At 39.6% G+C, this 16,801-nt stretch overlaps 1 long non-coding RNA gene across 1 annotated transcript in view; it reads left to right on the forward strand.

Moving 5' to 3' along the window:
- The first annotated feature begins 3,931 nt into the window (after positions 1-3,931).
- The window catches only part of LOC145541423 (uncharacterized), a 30,663-nt gene continuing 17,793 nt past the window's right edge, over positions 3,932-16,801 (forward strand). The window contains exon 1 of the long non-coding RNA XR_014079000.1: positions 3,932-4,015. This is a non-coding gene — a long non-coding RNA (uncharacterized LOC145541423). The remainder of the gene's footprint in view (positions 4,016-16,801) is intronic.

Below are 16,801 nucleotides of genomic sequence, written 5' to 3' on the forward strand. Positions count from 1 at the left end.
GAACCAGAGATCAAATTGCCAACATCCACTGGATCATCGAAAAAGGAAGAGAGTTGCAGAAAAACATCTATTTCTGCTTTATTGACTATGCCAAAGCCTTTGACTCTGTGGATGACAATAAACTGTGGAAAATTCTGAAAGAGGTGGGCATACCAGACCACCTGACCTGCCTCTTGAGAAACCTGTATGCAGGTCAGGAAGCAACAGTTAGAACTGGACATGGAACAACAGACTGGTTCCAAATAGGAAAAGGAGTACGTCAAGGCTGTATATTGTCACTCTGCTTATTTAACTTATATGCAGACTACATCATGAGAAATGCTGGGCTTGCGGAAGCATAAGCTGGAATCAAGATTGCGGGGAGAAATATCAATAACCTCAGATATGCAGATGAGACCACCCTTATGGCAGAAAGTGAAGAAGAACTAAAGAGCCTCTTGATGAAAGTGAAAGAGGAAAGTGAAAAAGCTGGCTTAAAACTCAACATTCAAAAAACTAAGATCATGGCATCCAATCCCATCACTTCATGGCAAAATGATGGGGAAATAATGGAAACAGTGATAGACTATTTTTCTTGGGCTCCAAAATCACTGCAGATGGTGACTGCAGCCATAAAATTAAAAGATGCTTACTCCTTGGAGAAAAGCTCTGACCAACCTAGACAGGATATTAAAAAGCAGAAACATTACTTTGCTGTCAAAGGTCCATCTAGTCAAGGCTATGGTTTTTCCATTAGTCATGTATGAATGTGAGAGTTGGACTGTAAAGAAAGCTGAGCGCCAAAGAATTGATGCTTTTGAACTGTGGTGTTGGAGAAGACTCTTGAGAGGCCCTTGGACAGCAAGAAGATCAAACCAGTCAGTTTGATCTTAAAGGAAATCAGTCCTGAATATTTAGTGGAAGGACTGATGTTGAAGTTGAAACTCTAATACTTTGGCCACCTTATGTGAAGAACTGACTCATTGAAAAAGACCCTGAGAGTGGCCAGGATTGAAGGCAGGAGGAGAAGGGGACGACAGAGATGAGATGGTTGGATGGCATCACTGACTCTATGGACATAAATTTGAGCAAGTTCCAGAATTGGTGATGGACAGGGAAGCCTGGCATCTGCAGTCCATGGGGTTAGCAAAGAGTTGGATATGACTGAACGCCTGAACTGAACAGAACTGATAGGATTAACAAATACACATTACTATATATAAAATAAACAACAAAGACCTGCTGTATAAACAGGGAACTGTATTCAATATCCTGTAATAACCTGAAATGGAAAAGTATCTGAAAAATATATATATGGGTCACTTTACTGTACACCTGAAACTAACTCACACAACATTGTAAATCAACTATACATCAATTTAAAAAAAATTGAGGTGGTTTGTTACATAGCTATAATAACTGGGGCACTGGAAGAGGGGAGAAATTAAGAGATACCAATGAAAATTGAGGGCATTCCAGTGAAATAATCAAGTAGTGATATCAAGTAGTTAGTTGGATGTATGAATGTAAGCAGACATTTGGGCTGGAGAAATGCCCTTGGCCAACAGCATGTGGGTCCTATTTAATTTCATGGGACCAGGTGAGTTCACCTAGGGTAGAGAAGAGCAGCTAGTTCAAGACTTTATTCTGAGCAAGTCCAATGTTCAGAGGTAGGGAAGAGAAGGAAGAGCCAGAAAGGTGAGACAGAGAGGCAAGGAAAAACTGAGAGAATGGTTTGTCACAAAAGCTGAGAGAGAAAATTATTCCCAGAACAAAGGGAGCAGTCAACTTTGTGGAAAGCTAGCCAGAGTCAAAAAAGATAAGAGAAAAATTGTTGTTAGATTCAGCAGCAGAGAGATCACTTGTGACATTTAAAAAGAGCAGTTTCAGTGAGAGTGGATGGGGCAGAAACATAATGGGGATTTTCATCTCTGAGAGAATGAAAAACAGTGCATTATTTCAGAGAAAGTTGGATCAGCCATGCCGTATGCAGCAAGCTTAAGTACTATCAAAACAGCCCAATTTACGTGCTTCGAAGAACAGACAGGCAAAGTGTTAAGTTGCTCAGTTGTGTCTGACCTTTTGCAACCCTATGGACTGTAGCCCTCCAGGCTCCTCTGTCCATGGGATTCTCCAGACAAGAATACTAGAGTAGCTAGCCATTCCCTTCTCCAGGGGATCCTCCTGACCCAGGGAGAGAACCCAGTTCTCCCATGTTGCAGGCAGATTCTTTACTGTCTGAGCCACCAGGGCTTCAAGAAACAGGATAATGTATTTAGTAAAGAGCATAAATATTTGGCATCAAAACTGGGTTGAAACAGCTATGGGCAAATTAAACTCACTGAATTTCAGTTCTTCATCTATAAAATAAGGATGAGAATACTTCTTCATAGGGTTATTATAAGCACAAAATGAGACAACATTTTAGCACAGTGCTAGGCCTATCTGACCTGTCTCTTGAGAAACCTGTATGAAGGTCAGGAAGCAAGAGTTAGAACTGGACATGGAACAACAGACTGGTTCCAAATAGGAAAAGGACTACGTCAAGGCTGTATATTGTCACCCTGCTTATTTAACTTATATGCTGGGCTGGAAGAAACACAAGCTGGAATCAAGATTGCTGGGAGAAATATCAATAACCTCAGATATGCAGATGATACCACCCTTATGGCAGAAAGTGAAGAACTAAAGAGCCTCTTGATGAAAGTGAAAGAGGAGAGTGAAAAAGTTGGCTTAAAGCTCAACGTTCAGAAAACTAAGATCATGGCATCTGGTCCCATCACTTCATGGGAAATAGATGGGGAAACAGTGGAAACAGTGTCAGACTTTATTTTGGGGGACTCCAAAATCATTGCAGATGGTGATTGCAGCCATGAAATTAAAAGACGCTTACTCCTTGGAAGGAAGGTTATGGCCAACCTAGATAGCATATTTAAAAGCAGAGACATTACTTGGCCAACAAAAGTCCGTCTAGTCAAGGCTATGGTTTTTCCAGTGGTCATGTATGGATGTGAGAGTTGGACGGTGAAAAAAGCTGAGTGCCGCAGAATTGATGCTTTTGAACTGTGGTGTTGGAGAAGACTCTTGAGAGTCCCTTGGACTGCAAGGAGATCCAATCAATCCATCCTAAAGGAGATAATTCTGGGCGTTCATTGGAAGGACTGATGTTGAAGCTGAAACTCCAATACTTTGGCCACCTCAAGTGAAGAGTTGACTCATTGGAAAAGACCCTAATGCTGGGTAGGATTGGGGGCAGGAGGAGAAGGGGCGACAGAGGATGAGATGGTTGGATAGCATCACGGACTCGATGGACATGGGTTTGGGTAGACTCCGGGAGTTGGTGGTGGACAGAGAGGCCTGGCATGCTGCAATTCATGGGGTTGCAAAGAGTCTGACACGACTGAGCAACTGAACTGAACTGAACTGAGGCCTATAGAAGTCTATTCAATGCTCATTCTTGAAAACACATGTATTGAATTCCTACTGTGTGCCAGGCCCTGTGCAGGTGCCTATGATCCAAGGATGGGAAGGCTCAGTCTGTGATCTCCAGAAAGTTACAGGCTAGTGAGGAGATAAGGACTTCTCAGGTAGGGCTAGTATAAAGAACCCACCTGCCAATGAAGGAGACATGGATTCAATCCCTGGGTTGGGAAGATCCCCTGGAGAAGGAAATGGCATCCCACTCCAGTATTCTTGCCTGGAGAATCCCATGAACAGAGGAACCTGGCAGCCTAGGGTCCATAGGGTCACAGAGTGGGACTTGACTGAAGCAACTTAGCACGCACTCACAGTGAGGAGATAAGCAAACAATTGCACTAGTGTAAGATTATTGTGTCAGTAAGTAACAAAGGAGTTCTTAAGAAAACCTGAAGTGTGTCTAAGGGAGTGAAAGACGGCTGTGTAGGAGGGCTAGCATTTCATCTGCGACTTGAAGGCACAGGGTGGGTTTGCTGGACAAACTGGGGAGAGTATTCCAAGCAGAGAACATCATGTGGAAAGGCTCAGGAATGGGACTGAACTAGGATGTTCTGGAATTGTAAGTGGCTGAGTGTTTGTGGGGACTTCCCTGGTAGCTTGGCTAGTAAAGAATCCACCTGCAATGCAGGAGACTCCAGTTCAATTGAGTGTTCCTGGAGTATAAACTGTATAGAACAGGCGAAGGTAGTTGAAGGAAGGTTCTACTAAGAGCTCAGGCCAGTGAGAAGGAATAGGAGGATGAAGAGCCTCATTTGTCATGTGCAGAAGTTGAGACTTTGTCTTGAAGGGTTAAGGAGCCATAGAAGTGCTGGGCATAGGCAGTGACAAAAGCATTCTTTTTTTTTTTTTTTTAAAGTCTTTATTGAATTTGTCAGTGTTGCCTTTGTTTCACCTCTTGGTTTCTTGGCTTCCAGGCATATGGGATTTTAGCTCCCTGACCAGGGATCGAACCCATACCCTCTGTATTCAAAGGCAGAGTCTTAACCACTGAACCAGCAGGGAAGTCCCGACAAAAGCATTCTTAAGCATAGAAGATGTACTGAGAGTTTCCTTAGCTTTGTAAAATGCTCTGGTCTTTACTCTTAAAAAATGGTACCTCTGACCCATGCTCAGCAGACAAGTGCTACCATTTGTTCTTCTAACTGTGATACTGGACTATTCTCATTCTCTTGTAGGGAGGAACTCATGGGTCAATTGAACAGAATAGGGAACCCAGAAGAGACTATGCTTGGGGAAAGTCTGAATTAGCTTCTATTCTTTCTCTGGAGGATGAAGTCAATGTCATGTGAAGATCAATAACTATGTAACAAAAAACAAAAAAAAGTAGGGCAAAGTATTAAAGAAATATAATAAATTCACTAGTAATATGATGATGATATTTGTGATTTTGTGGTATTTGTGGTATTTATAGCTTTATCTGTTTGTGATTTGATGCTTTCTTTCTCATTCTAAATTCATTTTTATACCTTCTTTTATATCAAACATTTGACCTTATTTTCCTTCAAGAAGGTTTTAAAAACCGAATAGAACTTTAGAACTCCACAAAACCTGGATAAACCATCGAGTACTCCATTACCCTTGTTGGTTCCCCTAAACCTGCTTGCAACTTTGAAAGTAGTTATTTTATGCAGCTCACCTCGATTTCCCAGTTTAAGCATGCCAAATGTTTCTAGGACCAAGACTGATACAATAGTGTTCATATTAGTCATAATCTTTATTCATCATTTATACATTATAATCTTTTGTATATATGAAGAAATTTACAATCTAAAAAAGAATACATGAGATATCTATATCTATATACTTATCAATCCATCTGTTCTCTCTGTATGTGTCTGAATATATATAATATACACATAAATGTTAATACCATGTGTAGATTAAGTAATTGTTAACAACACTTTCTGGAGGAGAACAAGGGGCAGATACTAGATGAGGAATTACTATTCCTCTTTTTTATTGTTGAATGTTTATTTTTTTTCAAACTAATTCACAAGGCACTTTTTGGGGGGGGTAGAGCATAGCGTTGGGTTTCACTCAAGGTTAGTCAATATGGTTTATTTTAATGTCCATACAAAATTTTCCCATACTGAGAAGATTTCTGGGACTAGTGACCAGTCCCTAAAGAACAGAGTAGCCTAACATTGCCCATCAAGTAATGGGGATAAAAGTAATACTTTTCATTTTATTCAGATCTTAGCTCTGTTAGAAAATATTCTCTGAGGTCCTATGAGGACAGAATACATTATCAGAGGATAATTTTTACTTTTATGCTGTTTTGAAGCTCTCCATAGAGTTCTATAGTAATTTTCAGGCATAACATGAAATGCTCACACTATTTTTCACACACCTCCCAAACTATATAGCTGATCTTCAGCTTCATCCTCTCATGAAGCAGGAACGAATATCCTGGGAACCTGGATCTACAAAATACATTCCAGCCCCTTCCAGCTCATTGAGGCCAAAGCCCCATTCCTTGGCAGGGAATCTTACCAGGAGTAAGGAAGTTTGATCTTAAAACTAAAGTAATCGGTTATTTTACCACAAAATGGTTTATTCAGGAATAACAGAAAATTGCAGATCGGGTAAGCATGCTGCAGCATAAACTATGGACAAGTCTTGTGAAATAAAGGAATGGAATATTTTTTTAATAGAGAGAAAGAAGAAGCTGGACCGTTATAAAGGAAGAGTCCATTGGAAGAAACTGGAAGCTCAAAGTGTAGTGGCTTTTCATTGGTTGAGTTATGTCGGTCTCTCATTGGCTGGGCTGTTGCCAGGCCAGGAGAAAATCTTCTTTACTACTGCTAGGGTAGTAAAGTACTAATGTTCTTCCTGTTGGTGATGCAGGGTAGTCTGTTCCTATTAATATTTGGGGTCTGCAGCTATCAGTGCGTGGTAGGACATGAGAGGTCCCCCTTCTGGCCTCCTTGACTCCAATTTAAATCAGGTTCCCTTTTTTATTTTACATGAGTAACTCCCCTGTGAGGATTCCCCTCACACACTCCCAGTATGCAGAAACCTAAAAAGATGGCTGACCCTCCTCCCCTTTGACAACCACAAGTCTGTTCTCTATGTGAGTCAGTTTCTGTTTTGTAGGTAAATTCATTTGTGTCATATTTTAGACTCTATATATAAGTGATATCATATGGTATTTGTCTTTCTCTTTCTGACTTACTTCACTTAGTATAAGAATCTCTAGGTTCAACCAAGTTGCTGCAAATGGCATTATTTCATTCGTTTTAATGGCTGAATAATATTCCATTGTATATATGTACCACATTTTCTTTATCATTCATTTGTTGATGGATGTTTAGATTGTTTCCAGGATGTCTTAGCTACTGTAGCCAACACTTATGCTATTGTTTTCTTGTGTTTTACTTATGCATATGTTATAATCCCCACAATATATTATTATTTTTTTAAACCAGCAATTATCTTTTAAAAGATATCCAAATATAAGGAAAATAAAATTTGCATATTGGCCTTGTAGTTACCATCTTTGTTGCTCTCTGTTCTTGTGTATATCCATAGTTATATTCTCCTTTATTGTGCTTTACAGATATTTCTGGTTTCCTTACAAACTTAAGGTTTGTGACTACCCTGCACCTCTCAAGCCTATTGGCATCATTTTTCCAAATGCATTTTCTCATGTCATGTCTCTGTGTCACATTTCTGTAAATCTCACAATATTTCACACATTTTTGTATTATTATATTTATTACAGTGATCTGTGATCAGTGATCTTTGATATTACTACTGTAACTCACTGAAGGCTCAGATGTCAGTTATTAATTTTTAGCAAAAAGTATTTTTTAAATAAGGTATCCACAATGTTTTTTTAGACATGCTGTCACACACTTAATAGACTACATTATAGTGTAAACATAACTTTAATGTGCATCGGGAAATCAAAAAATGTGTGTGACTCACTTTATTGTGATATTCACGTTAGTGCAGTGTTCTGGAACTGGGCCCACAATATCTCTAAGATGTTAAGCATTTTCATCTGGTGATATTTTCCTTCTGCCTGAAAGATTTCCTTTAACATTTCTTATATTGCAGGTCTGTTAGTGACGAGTTCTTTCAGTTTTTGTATGTCCGAAATAGCCTTTGTTCTAACTTCTTATTTGAAAGATATTTTGCTGGATATAAATTTCTATGTGACACTTTGTTTTCTTTCAATTATTTAAAAATGTTGCTCCACTGTCATATCTTTGCATTGTTTTCTGTGAGGAATTTTCTGTTGTCCTTATCTTAGATTTTCTGTATATAATGCATCTTTTTTCTGTGGCTGCTTTTAAGAATTTTTATTCATCGTTGATTTTGAGCAATTTTGTTCTGATGTGCTTTAGTGTAGTTTTCTTCATTTTTCTTGTGCTTGGAATCCATTGAGCTTCTTGGATCTGTGAGTTTATAGTTTTCATCAAAAATGGAATATTTTCAGCTATCATTTCTTCAAATAGTTTTTCTGTCCCTCCTCCAGCTTGAATACACAGTTACATGTATTTTAGGATGCTTGAAGTTGTCCTAAGTCTCACTGATGGTCTTTCCCTTCTTTAAGTCCTTTTTTTCTCCCTGTTTCATTTTTGGATCATTTCTGTTGCTATGTATTCAAATTCATTAATCTTTTCTTCTGCCATTGGTCTCATCAATGTAATTTTCCTCTCAGATACTACAGTATTTATCTTTAGAAGTTTGATTTTCCCCCATGTTTCTGCTAATTGTTTTGAACATCTAGGATACAATAATAATAACTGTTTTAATGTCATTGCCACTAATTCCTGTATCTGTGTCCATTTCATATCAGTTTAAAGTGGTTAGTTTTTCTCTTCATTTCCTGTGTCTTTGTATGCTGGTAAGCTTTTGGTGGATGCAAATATTGTGAATATTACTCTATTGGGTGATGGATAGTTTTGTTTTCTTATAAATATTCTTGGATTTTGTTCTGGGGTGCAATAAAATTATTTGCAATATTTGAAAACAGATTGACTATTTTGCACCTTGATTTTAAGATTTGTTATGTGAGACCAATTCCCTTCTAAGATCTTATTAATACTTAGTACTTTCCTAAGTGCCCTGTGAATTTTGAGGTTTACCAATCTAGCTGATGGAAACAGTCAGTATTCAAGATCTTGTGTTACCAGTGAACACATACACATACTTTCTGGGTTCCTCCTCCATGTGCTATTACCTAGAACTTCTCTCAAGGTCAATCATAGGGCTCATCTTGTATCTTTCTTTTATTAGTAGTCTTTATTTGGCTGTGCCAGGTCTTAGTCGTGACATGAGCAACCTATAGTTGGGGCATGTGGGATCTAATTCCCTGACCAGGGTTGAACCCAGGCCCCCTGTATTGGGAGCACTGAGTCTTAGCCACTGGACCACCAGGGAAGTCCCACATCTTTTATGTTTCAATGCCTGATGTCCAGTGCTTTTAGAAACCCATTTTAAAATGTATTTTGGGTTGATTTTTTGTAGGTTTGGGGTGGGGGTGGAGGTGGTGGAAAGGGGAAAATCTGGTTGTTCTCGAATAGAAGGCAAATGTGGTCCTTGTTACCCTGTCTTGGCTAAAAGTAGAGATTCTCCTGGACATGGTACTTCAAAGAGAATAAGGGGAAAGTGAGACTGAGTTTTTTCGTTCTAGTTCTCCCAGAGTTCTCATGGTACTGTAATCAGAAAGAATTCAATTCTGACCAAGATAGAGGAGACACATCCTAATTCCAAAGTAGGGAACACTGATAGCAACTCATCTCTGGTACAGAGAATGTAACAAGGTAAGGAGGAAAAGACACAAGCATGTCATGTCACTGCAGAGTAGTTTCTCATCTCTGAGACCCACTTTTCCCCAAAATGGGAATTTTGTTAGAAACAATCTCTGGATCCAAGAAACTGGGTCAAATAAATTGTCAAATATTGGGATGCAAATGGGGATATTTCCCAAGGAGAAGCGGGATTTATTCAAGAGGTAACAATCCTCAGGGGAAGTGGTAGAGGACAAGCAATGTTGGAAGAGGCATTTTAACATTGTGATTTGCTATTAGATAGTCCTTTATGAGGGCTTCTCTGGTGGCTCAGCAGTAAAGAATCCTCCTGCAATGCAAGAGACACAAGAGATGTGGGTTTGATCTCTGGGTCAGGAAGATCCCCTGGGGAAGGACATAGCAACCCACTCCAGTATTCTTGTCTGGAGAACCCCATGGACAGAGGAGCCTGGCAGGCTACAGTCCATGGGGTTGCAAAGAGTCAGACATGACTGAAGCAACTGAGCACGCACACAGTCCCTTTTGAAGGCAAGAAGAGAAGGGGGCAGCAGAGGATGAGATTATTAGATAGCATCACCAGATCAATAGACATGAATAGGAGCAAACTCCAGGAGATAGTAAAGAACAGAGGAGTCTGGAGTGCTGCAGTCCATGGGATCACAGAGTCAGACATCACTTAACAACTGAACCACTATAGTCCTTTTAGGGAATTTGCCATTTTACAGGTTTCCCATCCCTATTCCTGCAGAAGTCATTGTCTCAGCATCTCTTGCAGCTGTAGGTAACACAGATATATGTTCTTGGATCCACCAATTAGATTCACCCACAGCAAACTTCAAATCAAAAGCTTATATGCAGACTTCCCTGGGTGCCAGTGTTTAAGAATCCACCTGCCAATGCAGGGGACATAGGTTCCATCCTTGGTCCAGGAAGACCCCCATGATGTGGGGCAACTAAGCCCTTGCACCATTACTGAGCTGGTGCACCCTAGAGCCTGTGCTCTTCAACAAGAGAAGCCACCACAATGAGATGCCCGTGCACCACAACTAGAAAGTAGCCCCTGTTCTCCGCAAAGAGAGAAAGTCTGTATGCAGTAAGAAAGACCCAGCCCACCCAAAGATAAAATTAATTAATTAAAAATAAAAAATTTACATACAAGTAGCGGTCAGTGGCTGAATGCATTCTGGTGAGATACAAAGAGCAACACTCCAGTTTACAGAGGCAGCAGTGCCAAGGTTCCTAGCAGTCCTGTCCAGTGCTGGGTGCTGGGAGTATTGGCAGCACCTTGGGGTGGTAGAGGTGGAATCTCCCTGAACCAATTTGCAGGGTGTGTATGAATTTCCTGGCTGTGTTGCCTCCAACATACTGTATAGCCTGGTTCTCTGGCATTCTTGGGAGAGTCTGTGTGTGTCCTAATATCCTTTAGTACAGAGATTAGCAAACATTTTCTGTAAAAGAATTATTAGTTACTATAGATGGAATTGTGTTCTTCCAAAACCCATATGTTGAAGTTCTAACCACAATGTGATGCTGTTTGAAGATAGGGCTTTGGGAAGTGATTAGGCTCAGATGAGGTCATGAGAATAGGGCCCTCATGATGGGTGTAGTGTCCTATAGAAAGACATACCAGAGAGCTTGCTATCTCTTTCCTCCATGTGAGGACACAGCAGAAAGGCGGCCGTCTGCAGCCCAAGGGAAGAGCTCTTGCCAGAAGTCAACCACCACTAGCACCTTGGTCTAGAACTTCTAGACTCCAGGACTCTGAGAAAATGAATTTCTGTTGTTTAAGATACTCAGTCTATGGTATTTTATTGCCTGAACTAAAAAATATTAGTAAATATTTTAGGCTTTGTGAGCCACATAGTCTTGGTCACAACTACTGAATTCTTCTATTGTAGCAATGAAAGCAGCTATAAGACAGTATGTAAACAAATGAGCATGATTGGGTTCCAATGGCATTTTATTTATGGACACTGAAAAAGTTTGAACTTCTATAATGTTTGTGTGTCAGGAAATATTCTTTAAAAAATTTTTTTATCCAGCTATTTTAAAGTATACAATTATCCTTGGCTTTCAGGCCATATAAAAGTGAGTGGCAGATCACAATCACTGACCTGGGCAAAAACATTCCTTTTGTGTTCAAAGGACCTACAGTAGGTGTCTGATGTTCAACTAGGAGCCCTGACTAATACATTTAGCCAATGCCTGTTTCAAGAAAAGTTTATTCTTAAGCCACCAAGATAGACAAACATCCATTCTGCTTTTCTTCAACTGCCAGAGAAGAATTTTGTATGTAAACGTCCATTGGTCACCTGCTGCAATTTTAGCAACCCATAGACTCCTTGCACGGATAATATATTCCCAGAGTCTCCTCACAAGGAAGGATTTTTAACAGTTTTCAGTTTCCCGTCTCCTATAGATCGCCCTGCTCTGGAGAGCCCTCTCTCATCTGAGAGAGCTATTTGTTTTGTCGTCACCTGAACCACATGACTGTGGAGACAGAGCTCAGCAGCCGAGGTCGTAGCTCAGCCTCTCGGTAGCTGACAAGAAAGATCTATGAAATCAGACACACAGAGATGGCAATAAAATCAGGGAGGTTGCGAGATGAAAACAGGTCATTCCCCAGACTCATCTATAAGGTGGATTTAGGAAACGGTACCACACTCGTCTGGAAGCTCAAACTGACCAAAGTCGCTGACATTTAGAGTCTGCCCCTTTTTTTCCAGGCCCTTTGCTACAAGACTCAGACTGTTTGGATTTTCAAAGAGAGTACCTCGCCTAATAAAAATATGATGCTTAGCAACAGAAATGGATTACAACTATATTTAGCCGAATGAAATCTTATAAAAATATACTGGACAGTGTGATTGACACAACTGGCAATTCCTCTTGTCCTTTACTGACAGTATCACCTGGTTTATACGCTGGTGTGGAAGAACCTCCTCAGTCTGAGGTGATTTGATTTGTCAGGGGAACAATGAAAAGGCAGAGGCTTAGACAAGAAGGCTTCTCTCTTGCTGACTTCTCTTCTATTACAGGTTTGGAATTTATAGAATTCCTGCCTAGCTTAGGTACTCTTTCTCCCTTTGAATATTAGATCTTCAATTTTACTTTTGAAATTACAACAATTCAGTAATTGGAAGACAAAACAAGTCAGTGTTATTTGGGGGCCTGGAAAAAGGTACCTAAGAGTGAGAGAATAAATGGACTCTCCAAACTTCAGTAGTGACAGGTCATGTTGATCGTATGATGCAATGAGAATGAGACTTTACCTCTGTGGTTTTCCTCCCCCAAACCCATTCTTGTGTGCGTGCTAAGTCTCTTCAGTCATGTCCAACTCTTTATGACCCTATGGATGGTAACCCACCAGACTCCTCTGTCCATGGGATTCTCCAGGCAAGAATACTGGAATGGGTTGTCATACCCTCCTCCAGGGGAACTTTCCAACCCAGGGATCAAACTGGTGTCTCTTACATCTCCTGTATTGACAGGTGTGATCTTTACCACTATCACCACCTGGGAAGCCCCCTCAAAACCCATAACCCAGTCTAATCATGAGAAAAACAGTGGCCAAATCTCGTTTGAGGAACATTCTACAAAATGCCTGACCAGTCCTCCTCAGAAACCCTTAAAAATTAGGAAAGTCTGAGAAACTGTCAGAGCCAAGAAGAGCCTAAGGAGACATAAGAACTGAATATAATGTGGTATCCTGGATGGGATCCTGGAAGAGAAAAAGTACATGAGAAAAACTGAGGAAAGCAGAATAAACTGTGGCCTTTGGTTTATAATAATATATGAATATTGATTTATTAATGGTAACAAATGTAGGATGCTAAAAATAGGGGAAATTGAGTGTTGGGTATCTGGGAACTCTGTACTACTGAAGTAGGACCCTACAGTCCTTGCCCCCCACCCCATGTCAGACCACCGATGACCAATTTCAAGATGACTGTCAGAGCTAACTGTGCTATTTCTGCAGGTAGCCCCCTCCTTCTGTATATAAAGCTCTTGCCCCACTGGTTGTCAGTAAATGGGGAGTCAACCTTTGGACAGACGTCAGCCCTCCCCCACCTAGCTGCCAGTATCTGAAACAAAGCAAGCTTTCCTTTCCTCCAACCAGGCCTGTTTATTGGCTTTTGGGTGGTGAGCAGCCAGACCCCCACACCTTTTGGTAACACTATCTTCACAATAATTCTGTGAATCCAAAACTTTTTAAATAAAAGCTTTATTAAAAAGAAAAAAAAATTAGATTTTCCCTTTTGCCAGACTTATTCCCTAGCCTTCCACAGATAACCAGAGGCAGCGGCTGCTTTCTGCATTGCACTCATTCTGCAGTTTATTATCTGCAGTGGGGTGATGGAGGATATAAAGTATCAGCCACACATCTGTAAACTAATTTAGAGAAAAACTGGAATTAAATAGAGAAAAACTGGAATTAAAGCAGTACGCACATGAAAAAATAACTTCCCAAAGCATTTTGTTATTTGTCTGTGTGAATAGAACATAATCTGTGAGAAACTTCAAGATGGAATCCGACCTTTTGTTTTTAACACAACAGCTGAATTCTCAGTGGTTGCCTGCAATAACTACAGTCATTGCCTATAGACAGTACCTCTTCCAAATTAAGGAACGTTCCTTGAAGTTCTCATTAGATGCATATGACTGTTTGGGGGTTGATATCCTGGGAGCCATGATTGCTCAAGTTACTTTTTACAGAGTTGAGTTTTATAAAAACAGAAGCATTAAAAGGAAACTGCAATGTATTCTGCAAAGTAGGTTTGCTTTAAGGATGTTATTCAGTACAAATATCTCCTTTGGGAATTGTATTAGAGAAAGCCTTTCTGATTACTACTCCATGACTGTGTTTTTAGCAGTAATTGCTCCCCTTAAGATAATCTGACAGAGGTTATTCTTAAACACAGAGAATTGATGATTGATTATTTCATCACTGCCCTTCACAATTGGTCACAGTCTAAATTGGCCATAGAAAAAGACGTAATCTCTTGATTTGTCTTTTTTGCAACAAAACAAGTGAGGAAATGGAAAACCCTTTCTGATGCATTCAGGTCCCGTTTTGAGTTGAGGGGCTGCCTTGACAAAAGCAGCTGCCTCAAGTCATTTTGATGCTAGTTTTACTTTTCTGTTCTTTATATGAGTCGACTTCTGATCCTGGACCTTTCTCTCTGCTTTTCTTTGGCTTTCATAATAAAGATTTAGCAAAGAAAGAAGGGGAAGATCTAGGGCTGGGTTTCAACATTCTCAGCTTTGCCATCAAGTAGACTTGCTTCTTGGGCAGAGCGCTCTGGTTCACTGTGCCTCCGTTTTCTAAGATGTAAAATTGGTTTTATGCTATGTGCACCAATTATTTAAGTGTTACAATGAGGATCAATGATCAAAATAGATGTCAGCATCCTTGCTAAGGTTTAAATGCAGGATAGAGTCATATTTAATGCTTAAGAAAACTACTCAAAATTTCAAAGTGCCCTTCAGGCCCCCTAAAATACCAGTTTACATGTGACTGTGATGTCAGAGCTACAATTCGATCACAAGTTTCACACAACAAAAACTAATTCTGGCTGATTTCAAATTAAGGGAGTGTGTGAGAAAGACATTTTTTGAAACAATATTGGGTAATTCCCACAAATGAAAAACGGCTAAGAATAGGGAGGGCAGGAAGCAGCCGGGACCTTGGCCAAAAGCACGTCACCTAAAGCTGCTCCCCACTTGGTGTTGCTGCTGATGCCACTATCAAGGGAGACTCTCTGCAATATATATTTCTTTGGGTCCCCGAGGCAGGTATTTCTCGTTGGCTTTACCCATATTGTGGCATAACGTTCCAATAAGGAAGCTTGGGAATAAGCATCTGGCATTTTTTGCCTCTAAAGTGAGAAATAGGCACTGTTTCCTATTGAGACTCATATCATAATATTTGTTCCCCAAAGTAGGAGAGAGTTTCAGATGCTGTGTATAAACATCAATGACAGTAAACATTGCCCATGTGAGATTTTTAAGGAGGGGTGACTGACTACCTGATATTGGATAAACTACAAATACCCACCCAGCAGAACTGGCCTCTAACCTGGGTATATTCCCACGGCTCCTATTTGTGACTTCTTATTTTTTAAATAGCCTATTCTATTTTTTTTTTCATTGAAGTGTAGTTAATTTACAATGTTGTGTTTGTTTCTGGTGTACAGCAAGCTAACAGATTCAGTTATACATATATATATTATTTTTCATATTCATTATAGCTTATTATAAGATATTGAATATAGTTTCTGTGCTATCCAGTAAGACCTTGTTGTTTGTTTTATACATGGTAGCTCGCATCTGCCAATCCTCAAATCCTATTTTATCCCTCCCTACCCCCAACATTCTCTTGTGGTAACCATATGTTTGTTTTCTTTATCTGTGAATCTGTTTCTATTTGTAAATAAGTTGACTTGTATCGTATTTTAGATTCCACATGAGTGATATCATATAACTTAGTATGATAATCTCTAGATCCATCCATGTTGCTGCAAATGGCATTATTTCGTCCTTTTTATGGCCAAGTAATATTCCAGTGTGTATATATGTATTGTGTGTGTAGAGAGAGAGAGAGGGTGGATAAAAATAGCTATACATCTTCTTTATCCATTCATCTGTCAGTGGACATTTAGGTTGCTTCATGTCTTGGCTATTGTAAATAGTGCTGCTATGAACATTGAGGTGCATGTATATTTTTGAATTAGAGTTTTCTCTGAATACATGCTCAGGAGTGTGATTGCTGGATTATATAACAGCTCCAGATTTTGAGGAACCTCCATACTGTTTCCACAGTGGCTACACCAATTTACATTCTCACCAACAGTGTAGGAGTATTCCCTTTTCTCCACACCCTCTCCAGCATTTATTATTTGTAGACATTTTAATGATGGCCATTCTAACTGGTGTGAGGTGATATCTCACTGTAGTTTTGTTTTGCTTTTCTCTAATAATTAGTGAAGTTGAGCGTATTTTCATGTGCTTATTGGCCATATAAATAGCCTACTTTTATTAGCTTTAGTTTCTCAAATTTTGGACATGTTCTTGCTAGTCAACTCCAAAACCTACTTCTGACTTCCAATGAAGTAACGACCACTTGCCCTCTAAGTCACAACTTGGGGCATAACCCAGAACTGAGGCTGTAAGAGAAAAAGTAAACCACACAACTATAGATAGATAGATAGATAGATAGATAGATAGATAGATAGATATACACACCATACTCTATAATATTAACAAATAGCTCATTTTCCGGCTAGGATGTAGTGGCTTAAATTATTAGGATGGGGGATGCTTTTATATGAACTCTTAAAGTTATTCTTTCAGGCTTTGGAAATGTTGGTTATTTTCATGATCAGAAATGTTCCTTAATCAGTTTGTGAAGGCATTTTCTTGATGGTGCCTAGGAGTGCCAATTAAATTTTTAAAAAGCTTCTTTTCACATTGGAATTTGATGAACATAAAACTTAAACCTTGACCTCAACATGAGAAAGACCTCATCATATCTAAGTTTTTAAAGAATGCTCCAAATTATAGAGATACTCACCAGGGTGATA

Source organism: Giraffa tippelskirchi, chromosome 3, assembly GCF_054371585.1.
Source record: "Giraffa tippelskirchi isolate mGirTip1 chromosome 3, T2T-mGirTip1v1.2.pri, whole genome shotgun sequence".
Taxonomy (NCBI): Eukaryota; Metazoa; Chordata; class Mammalia; order Artiodactyla; family Giraffidae; genus Giraffa; species Giraffa tippelskirchi.